Here is an 11,481-nt window from a genome sequence, read left to right as displayed (position 1 = left end):
TAAAGAGTGAATCTCAAATGTTAGATAGTCGCGATTGGACTCAAATGAAATATAGGTGTGATAGCAGCCAAACACTCTCCAATGAAACCAATGATATTCCAAACAATGACCTTTTCAGTATAAGTCTAGGGAACATCTCACACAAAGAATAAAACAACAGTACCTTTGCAACGTCCTCGGCCATCGGACCATTGTTCTCCTTTATGAAGCGCGACAGCTCCATAGAGGGGACTGGCCTCTCCATGACCAGTATAACCGTTCGGCTCAGCTCGTACCAGTCCAGTAACGATACTGCTGCAGATCCTCCCACAGTCGCTGGATCGCCTGCGGCTTGCAGCATGAGCTGCACCTCCATGGGAATCCATTGTTCCTGTCCATTTAACATCTAAAGGAAAAATATATATGTGTGTATCTCATCAACAACAAGGTAACAACAAAAACATAAAAGTCACAGAATGATTTCAACAGTTGGTGCTGAGACATCAGATCACTCACCACTTGTTGAAGGGGCCCAGTGAAGTCGGGGATGTATTTTATCGCCACCTACAGGACAGATCATGAGCACTTTGGTTAGTTCAAGGGATGAAGTCAGAGTATGTATGGGTGATGTGAGAATATTATATTGAATTATTTTATCACTTCATATTATGTACTTACTGGTAAATCATCAGACCTTCTGATGCCAGCGTAGACTGAGCCAAAGCCTCCTTCACCAAGTTTGGCAAGCTCCAAGTACTTGGCCTCGAAGTCATCTGCACCAATGAACACAGACACATGGTTTAATATAGTTGTGAACTGGAGTCAACACCAATCCCCATTTTAACATGCTTCCATGCAAACAGCAGCACATATTCTTAAAAAGTAAGTCACCTCTGCTGCTGGGGCCTGAAGACGCCGTGCTCTCGTCACTGGAGTTGTTGACCTTGTGCTCTGACTCAGGGGTTGATAGATCAGAGTATGTGCTGGTATCAGAGGCCTCTCCAACCCTCTGCCTCTTCTGTGGGCGCTCATTTTCAGGTGTGGCCTTCCTCTTGTTGGTCTTCCTCTTGGTGGTCTTCCTCTTGGTGGCCTTCCTCTTGGGGGCCTTCCTCCTGGTAGCTTTAGTCACAGGCCGATTACTCGCCCTAATGGGGCTTGATGAGTGCGGGAGGCTAAACCTCACTACAAAAGAGGAAAGAAAACAGTGAGCATCAATCTGTTGACTGCAGGTAGTGAGGTTTGAATCCTATGACCACATATGGAGGATGACATTGGATGACTCTGGAAAATCCTGTATCACAATCAACATTGTTTTGTAATTTTAAACAACAGCATTTTAAAACTAAGCTCTTACATTATGTGAACATTGCAACTACTCTTTGGTTAAGGTTAGTGAAAGTACTGTTTACTATTCACAATGACTGGGGGGCTATTATCCTGCACAGTGAACGAGTAAAGACATATTATCATGAGTCTGCAAATGAAATCCAGGAGATCAAGTCTGTTGATCACTTAAAATCTTGAAATCATGTTTTAATAATGCAAGTGAAAATTAACTGACAGTGGAGCACGAATGATATCCACTTTTTCCTCTAAAAGTGACTGTGTAACAAGATTAGTCCTGAAACAAGTGTCTGTATCACGGCACAATAATTAATGAGGCACATTACTGCACTAAAATAATCCTAAATTTAAAGAAATACTTGAAATAAAATGATTTGTAGGTTGGTAAGTAGGTTGATACGCAAGTGGTGTCAATATTTGCATCCAATCCTCAGGAAGAAAGTAAATAATTATATTTCTCAAATGTAGAATTATAACTTTAAGTTGGACGAGGCAGTTTTAAAACCACCATGAAAAACATCTCAAAAAGAAAACACCAATCCCCATTTTAACATGATCATATTGCGTCCATGCAAACAGCAGCACATTTTCTTTAAAAGTAAGTCACCTGTGCTGCTGTGGCCTGATGACACCGTGCTCTCGTCACTGGAGCTGTTGGTCACGATCACTAATTCCAGGGTTGATTGAGCAGAATCGGTGCTGGTATCAGGGCCCTCTCCAACCCTCTGCCTCTTCTGTGGGCGCTCATTTTCAGGTGTGGCCTTCCTCTTGTTGGTCTTCCTCTTGGTGGCCTTCCTCTTGGTGGTCTTCCTTTTGGTGGTCTTCCTCTTGGTGGTCTTCCTCTCGGTGGTCTTCCTCTCGGTGGTCTTCTTCTCGGTCGTCTTCCTCTTGGTGGTCTTCCTCTTGGTAGTCTTCCTCTCGGTGGCCTTAGTCACAGTCCGATTACTCGCCCTGATGGGACTGGGTGAGACGGGGAGGCTATCCATGTCGTCCAATAATCCAGATCAACAGAGATGTAGGTTGAAAAATATCCAAACACAATGTTTAATTGTGTTTGGATATTTAGATATACTCTGTTAATTTTGGTAGGACAACTGATTATGTGATCTCATAATTTGTGGTTATATTCCAGAAACTTCAAAGCCACATTTACTTTGATCTGTGACATTGAAGTCATAAAAGACAGTGAAACTTCAAAGCCACATTTCCTATGATATTTGACATTGAAGTCAAAAAAAAAAAATGCAGGAGTCCGAAGCATTGGACCCTTTGACTTTATTAGGTCACAAAGCCTCAGAACAAGTTGCTCCACTCTGTCCACCATCTAAACATCTAATGTTTAAACCAAAACAATGTTTGCCACTATGAGGGACATATGTCTAATCACACATGCATGTAACTTATTGTCCAAATTGTGTTTTTGGGTTATTTGAATCAGCACATAATCCGATCTATCAACCCCTGAGTCAGTGATATGTAATGTAAAGCTATTGCAAAGCTATTGCAAAGTTTACATCTCTTATATAGCTGTATAGTTTACAACGTAAATTATGTATTTCATGTGTAACATTTAAATTGCTGCTGTATTCCCCTTGCCAAGGAGTTAATTCCTACCTTTAGGACAGGTATGAGTGAAACAAGGGGAGTAGCCTTGTGCTACAGTAGCGTTAGAGGCCTGTTGTATATATAGATTGTCACATAGCTCATAGAGCTGAATATATAATACATATAATTTAACATATTTTATATATAGAGATGTATGATGCATGTTAGAGACATCATCAACACACTCATTCACTCTCTGTGAATCCTCTGTAGGATCTCCTGCTGTATTCTCACATGGGCTCATTGAAACATTCAGTTTTTACCAGGAGCCTGGTCTGAGAATCTCAGCAGAAAGTCTAGAGTCTCTCCCCTCCAGAGAATGTCAGGAGATGTTTGGAGTTCAGTGCATGTCTGTTAGTTGCCATATTTTGCCGTTGTATGCCGTTGTGTCAACCTGTTCTCAAACCAGGAGCATCAAATTCTGCTGCTTAGTCACGCCCCTTGGCGTCTCCTTCAGACGCACAAGGTATCCTTCCATGTCAGCTTTCAATCAGCTCCAATGTAAACCCCCCTGTGTCACATTTCAACGCCATCCACTGCATTCACCTCATTATTCTTCAATGAAACCACTGATTTACAATGTCAACCAACCTGAATCATTCTTTCCCCCTCACTCATGTTCTCATGGATTCATTACAGTTATAATTCATAATGTGACCATATACTGGTCATATACACTACAGTTAAAAAAAGACAGATATAAGAGGGATCCCAAATATGTGTCCATAGATGTACATGTACACATCTTGTGTCATTGGGAACTTCTATGTGACGTCATGTGTAAGAGCTCGCAGTGACGGACGAATGCACGAGCCCCCTCTCCCCCTTTCCAGGTGTGTTTTAGTATTGATTCACTGGCCATGATGATTTTATATTCGTAGGTAGGAAGCCTGCTGGGTTTTATAGAGCTGATTGTTAGCCTATCACTGTTTAAACCATCAATATCTACCTACTTTTTAACTGTAATCAACAATCAAGCCATTTTTACAGTAGGCTTTCTGTAGGAACTGTACACTATCCAAAACCGTTCTATTAATTCCAGCTACATGGATGACTTACATTTTCTTGTTTTCTACTGGTCGTTGTTTTACCAGAATTTACAAGCCAGACAAAATAGCCACTGTGTGTTTACATCGAAATCACAGAGTCATTCTTGAAAACTAAAGTTGCAAACTCCAGACTGTGACAGGTTTATTCTATGTCATGAACATATCTTAAAATGAACCAGGATTTACTTTCGACAAAGTTGGAACATTTCATTAAGCTTAGGAAATGTGGATTCAATGCAGACAGGTTCTCTGATTCTTCAGTAATTTCGTCTCCTCAATTATAGCATGAATGTTAACTCTCAATCTCCCTTCACAATTTCACCTTTGGCTTTGTTCTGTCTGTTAAACTCTATGTCAAACAGTAGCAATATATTTTCTGAGAAAGTTAACTTGTATCACTTAGTGTTTCGCCTTCATGAAGAAATGGTACTTTCTTGATTCTTGTTGTTCTGGGTTGTACCCTCATGGTTGAATGCACTTGTGTAAGTCGCTTTGGACAAAAGCGTATATTAAATGAAATGTCAGTTTCATTTAAAACGCTGCGACAAGTTCCCCCCCATGTTGGACTTCTCGGAGAGCAGCAACTCGTCATGTGGTGGGGAGAGCGGTTATACCACGTTGTCCGACACAGATCTCTGAGTTGGATGGAATAGTGTCAGAACTGAAAGGATAGATCAGTGCAAAACAAAACTGAATATAAAGAGAGACACAAATGAAAATCACTGAATACAGCAATAAAACTGCAGTTTCACTTGAGCATTATGTGTTGAGTCAATAAATCAACCTGTGTTTAACGCACAAAAGGGCTTGGCGGTTGGTAGCCCATAGTAAGGGTGTGGATGACCTCTCCGTCGCCATGGAAACCAGCTTTAGATTCCAGGATGTATAGGCCTTTGAGGAGGTCAACGGTGAACGTCTCTCTGAGCAGGAGAGTCTGAGGAAAGGTCTGGAAGGGTTGTCTGTGAGAGAAGGTTGGGTTTAAAAGTCAGCAATTGTTTTAACCTCCACTGGAGAAGTAATGTTTTTAATCTGCATTTGTTTGTTTGTTAGCACAAGTATATCAAATATACTGGATGGATTACCACAAGTTGGTGCAAATTCAGGAACTATTTTTAACTTTTTTCAATATGATGTTTTTCATCTTTCTACTTTATTTCTCTCAGAATAATTTTAGGGGAATGATAATTCAATCTGAGTGGGTGTAAATTGGTGCAGATCGAAAATAAAGCATAAAGTAATCAACATCCCAAAACACACCAACAGCTTCATTATCAGTGAATCAGATTGAGGCGGAGACCTGAGATGGAGCACTGCAGTTTTCTGATACATCCTTTTGTCCTTCCTCAGCTCCTCCACAACCCCCTCAAACTCCAGCTCTGTGGACGGACTCTTAGGCCTTGAGAACGTCATCTTCAGCGTCGCTTGCCTCTTTTTCAAATTCTTAAACAAGTCAGTTAAAAAGATCATACATTTTTCAGAACATCACAAATTTAACACATAGCATACCAATGAGACTTAAAAAACACACACATCCACTCACACATCATAACTTTTTTATAACCCTAACCCTAACCCCTATAATAGTTTCACAATACTGTCAACTGGCACCTTCACATTGACACAAGTCCCTGTGAGATTTGGTTTGAATCAACTTCAGGATGTGACGGAGCTTGGTAAAAAAAGATTATATGGTGTTAACAGATATCCCTTTGATTCCTCGACATCCTGTTATTTCTTATAAGTGAGTTTTTTTTTTAGACGAAGTATTTCCGGCTGGATGTTTTTCCCGAAATTTGGACGGGAGATGGCTCAGGATGTAGAGACGGTCGTCCACTAACCAGATGGTTTGTGTTTTGATCCCCGGCTCCTCCAGTCTGTTTTCCATAGGGATCTTGGGAATGGCGAAAGGTGTGTGAAGAAAATAAAAAGCTGTACACAGAAGCCCTGTAGGACTGTGTGTGTGAATGTGATGATGCACTGTAAAGAACTTTGAGTGGTTGATAAGGCTGGGAAATGAATACAGACCATGTAGCATTATTGTGTTGTTGTGTCTTCTGATTTGTTGGTGTGTTCCTAAAATAATGCATTTTCTCAACGTGTTGTCATCTAGATCCGATCTGTGATTTTCTGCATCACTGCGTCTGTTACAGAATTTCTCTTCTAGTTCTTGTGTGTTTATTTAACATTTCATCTTCAGAGCTGACAATTCATGTGATACTGCCACGACTGCTCAACTTCCATGTGTCAATTTGAGTTCCATGGCCACAAGTTCTTACTGGAAAATGTCTGCACTGGACAGATTCCAGGAACTGAGCCATGGGGATTTTCTGCATCACTTCCAAGAGCGACTTCAGAATTGACCCAGGGTCGAAGGGTCAGATTGTGTAAAAGACGACTGAGGTCGGATGCTGATTCGTCTTTCTACTGTCTCATCATCCCCTCGCAGATGGATTCGTTTGACAATTTCCTCTGGAGTTTTTATTTATCCTTGATATGTCACAGTACCCCTCACACCGTATACCAGTGGTTCTCACATGGTGGGTCGCACATCTGTGTGTAAAAGGAGAAATGGAAATGCTTCCCATGAGAGCAACAGTAAGCATTAAGGTAAACAGATGTAAGAATTGCAAAACCAAAAAACCGCAGCAATCACATTAAATATGGGTTTTGGGTCCTAAAAGATGACAGAGAGGAACCAAAACCTGCAAAAAAAAAATGTGGTTTCTATTTTGCATGCAGTGCTCTATAGGCAAGATGTAAATGTGCATGTGAAACTATAGTGGCTCATGAAATCAATGGAGAATATGGACCAAATAGCACGAAAAACATCCGGGCCACCTTTGGTTGACAGGCATTATTTTTATTGCTCGCTTGTGTCCAAGTTGAAAAGTTACCGAAAGCCACGTGTGTTACTGCAGTTGAGTGGTTCAAAGATGTGGGTCCATACTCAATGAACCAAGAAAAATGAGGCTGAACTAAAAGAGAATCACTGTCATATATGATCCGTTCATTATCACATGAAAACAAGTGAACTGAAAGAGGATTTAAAAAAAGAAAGAGTGTTTACGCCAGTGGGAAGAATAAAGAGCTTGTTGTCATAATGATATTCATTTGTCTGCTTTAGCTGAAGAAAACATGAATCATATAATCTTGAGAAAACATCTTCCATTTAATTTCGCTCCCTCCTAATTTGTGCAAATTGCCTCCAGATCCATCATATCTGCTTTTTTACAGTTTCAGCCAGAAGCCTGAACGCAGCTACTTAATCATCCACTGTGCAGAGTGAGCGCCGCCGCTAAAGAGCTCATTACTCTTCATTTAGGAAACGTCCCCCCCACACACACATCAGATGGTAATATACAGCTGCAGACGTAGGACAGGACACACAGGATCAGATACACGCACCTCACAGGGAACTTCGATTTTCTGAGTTTATTTTCCACGAGAGAAGAAGTTCACATGTGGAAGGTTCCTCCTGAGTTTCTGTTTGAAAGTTGTTTCACTGAGAAGTCCGAGTTTTTCTTTATTCTCTGAAGATCACAGAATCTGTGACACCTGAGAAATGGGGAGAACACACGCATTCGTAAAAAACACACAAACTCACTTCTTTCTCACTCACTCCCACTGAGGGGTGGAATGGAAAATGAAATGGAATGACCTGAGCTGTCTTATGGTCTGCGCTGTGTTGACCTGAAAACTGTCAGACCCTTTAGACTCCCCAAATGACTGAATGTATGTCTGCTTATGTCCAAAGGAAACACATGTAAATCAGTCTGTGTTTAGATTCCTCTCCCATCCAGTCTGAACTGGTTCTGAGAGATGGCCTTAGTCCTCCTATATAAGATCCTTGTATTTGACTGTCCTGCGTCTTCACTCTGAGATCCTTGTGTTGATCCTTTCTGCAAAAAGCCCCTTAATAAATACACAAAGACAAATATGGTGTTCCAGTCTGTTGTATTGCCAGATTTCCATCACAGGGGCCACCGAATTGTCCTTGGGCAAAACACTGTACCCTACATTGCCCCTAGTGCTGCCCATAGAGGCACTGTATGAATGTGAAGCCAGAGAAACCCACTCACCCCCCAACAGACCACACATTTCCCTTACATACACTCAGAAACTCACTCACTCCCCGAAACACTATCACACAGACATGTGCTTTTTTTTTGTTGTACTTTTTAGTTTTTTCCATCATAAATGTGATTTGTTAAACTCAGTTTCTCAACGACATCACCCTCCCATCAGTCTGTCATGCTCTGTACTTTGGCTCCTGCACGTCTCCATATGTCTAGGACTTGTTTACACTCACTGAAGTTCTATTTATTTTGTTACAGTAAGAAACTTGTAATCTGTTGCCAGGGAACTCGTGAAATTCCACATGATGCTATTGGCTGCAGCCAGTCGATTCTGAGCAAGCTCTGCTGCTTGCTTCCACTGCCTCCTTCAACAAAAGGCAGAGCCTGGTTTACCTCTCCCTTTCATTTTCAATGTACTCCATTCGGTTAAAGTGGGATTCCATCACCTCCTTCGATGTGACCTTCTCAAATTCCTCGTGGATCATTTGGACGAGAGCATTAAAGAGACGGCCCATCTTTATTTTGAAGGAGCCGCTTGATGCAGCTGTGCATCACGGACTCCTTCAAGCTGAACAGTCCGACAGGGAGATGGACCTGGAGAAGACCACAAGAAAATATTTAGACATAAACAACTCACATACTCAGAAAAAAACATAGTGATATTTAAATTCAACAACAACTCATAATTTGAGCAAATTGAGGTTGGAACATGCAAAATAATTACAAGGTGCTGAGTTATAAAAAGATTATAAAAGAAGCTTCCAGTCATCGAAGCATTACTTACCGTTAGGGGCTTTGGCACAGCTCAGAAGAGACTCCAACCAGAGTCTCCTCCCTCTCAAAGACCATCTCAACACAGTCCTGCTCGTTCTCCTCTGGGTCCATCATCTGGTTCTGCATCTGAGTCATGGGAGCAGGACAAACCTTCGGGGACAGACTCTGGATTGACCTACTCTTTCATCACAGGCTGTTGGGAGGGAGCAGGAGGCTGAGACTCTGCATCCTCAGTCCTCTGCTCGGTGCTAAATCTGAAGGCAACATGTACTTTTGGCTGCTCTTTGCAGGACGGGCTCGGTTTGAGCGGATCCTGTTTTGTCGCCCACGGGTCAGGTGAAGCCGTGCTTCTTGGCTTCCTGGAGTGGGCCACAGACACAACCATTCGTCTCCTCTGCTAACAACAGAGGAATTGGCATGAAGGTCAACGTGGTGTTTTCCTTTGCTCCTGCCATCGTGTCGGTGCAAAGAAATTGACGAATTTCCCCAAAGAATTATTTTTGCGAGCGAGGTAATCCAATCAGTTCAAAGTGCAGCTAAGCAGGTAACCCAAGGAAAGCTAGCTGAGGCTTGAGCTGCACTCACACACTTATGAACCCTCTGCATAAAATAGCCTTTGATTTAACTGATAGAAGACAGGGAGGTGACATGCAGTGAAAGGCATCATAGAAATGCCAGAAAAGCCTCCCATAGAAATGAATAAATCCAAATACTGCAGAAAAGGCAGATAGAGATAATAGATGATAGAGAGATAATTGAGAGATAATCAATCGATGGATAGACACACACACTCCCACTATTTTCTCCCTTATCACAGTAGTATCACCTTTGCATTTTACATTTATAACTGCAGTGGGCTGAGGGTTTGACCTACACTGAGTTTGTTACATTACCACAGAATGTTGGTGAGGAAAAGGAAGTGAAAATGGGCTGAGTCTCACTCAGTCAGTGACCTGCATTGAAGCATTTGTTTTTGATTCACCACTCAGGTGTTCAATGGTTTCCTCTCTATTTTGTCATGCATCTCTGAGAATTTACTTATAATATTATACATATTTTTTGTTCCTGTCTGAATACGTGATACTTTGCATACAGAAATTGATCAAAAAGTGTATATATATATATATATATATATATATATATATATATATATACAGTGCTGTGCAAAAGTTTTAGGCAGGTGTGAAAAAATGCTGTAAACTAAGAATGCTTTGAAAAATATGAATAATAATTGTTTATTTTTATAAATTTACAAAATGCAAAGTGAGCGAACAAAAGAAAAATCAAATCAATATTTGGTGTTACTACCCTTTGCCTTCAAACCAGCATCAATTCTTATAGGTACACTTGCACAAAGTCAGGGATTTTGTAGGATTGTAGTCAGGTGTATGATAAACCAATTATACCAAACTGGTGCTAATGATCATAAATTTCACATGTAGGTTGAAACATAGTCATTAACTGAAATGACAGCTGTTTAGGAGGCTAACAACTGGGTGAGGAACAGCCAAACTCTGCTACCAATGTGAGGTTGTGAAAGACAGGTTGATGTCACAGGTCAAACACCATGGCAGGACTGAGCACAGCAACAAGACACAAGGTCGTTCTACTGCATCAGCAAGGTCTCTCCCAGACACAGATTTCAGAGCAGACTGGGGTTTCCAGATGTGCTGTTCAAGCTCTTTTGAAGAAGCACAAAGCAACGGGCAACGTTGAGGATCATGGACGCAGTGGTCGTCCAAGGAAACGTAGTGCAGCAGATGAAAAATACATCAAGCTTATTTCCCTTAGAAATCGGAAGATGTCCAGCAGTGCCATCAGCTCAGAACTGGCAGAGACCAGTGGGACCCATGTACACCCATCTACTGTCAGGAGAAGACTGATCAGAAGTGGTCTTCATGGAAGAGCTGCAGCCAAAAAGCCATACCTCCGAAATGGAAACAAGGCCAAGCGACTCAACTATGCACGGAAACATAGGAACTGGGGTGCAGACAAATGGAAGCAGGTGCTCTGGACTGATCAGTCAAAAGTTGAAATATTTGGCTGTAGAAGAAGGCAGTTGGTTCGCCGAAGGGCTGGAGATTGGTACAATAATGAGTGTCTGCAGGCAACAGTGAAGCATGGTGGAGGTTCCTTGTAAGTTTGCATTTCTGCAAATGGAATTGGAGATTTGGTCAGGATTAATGGTATCCTCCATGCTGAGAAATACAGGCAGATACTTATCCATCATGCAATACCATCAGGGAGGCGTTTGATCGGCACCAAATTTATTCTGCAGCAGGACAACGACCCCAAACATACAGCCAATGTCATTTAGAACTATCTTCAGTGCAAAGAAGAACAAGTAGTCCTGGAAGTGATGCTATGGCCCCCTCAGAGCCCTGATCTCAACATCATCGAGTCTGTCTAGGACTACATGAAGAGACAGAAGGATTTGAGGAAGCCTACATCCACAGAACATCTGTGGTTAGTTCTCCAAGATGTTTGGAACAACCTACCAACCGAGTTCCTTCAAAAACTGTGGGCAAGTCTACCTAGACGAATTGATGCTGTTTTGAAGGCAGAGGGTGGTCACACCAAATATTGATTTGATTTAGATTTCTCTTCTGTTCATTCACTGCATTTTGTTAATTGATGAAAACAAACTGTTAACC

The sequence above is a fragment of the Platichthys flesus genome, chromosome 14 (assembly GCF_949316205.1).
Source record: "Platichthys flesus chromosome 14, fPlaFle2.1, whole genome shotgun sequence".
NCBI lineage: Eukaryota > Metazoa > Chordata > Actinopteri > Pleuronectiformes > Pleuronectidae > Platichthys > Platichthys flesus.
The sequence above is the reverse complement of the archived record's forward strand: the minus strand, read 5'-3'. Positions refer to the sequence as shown.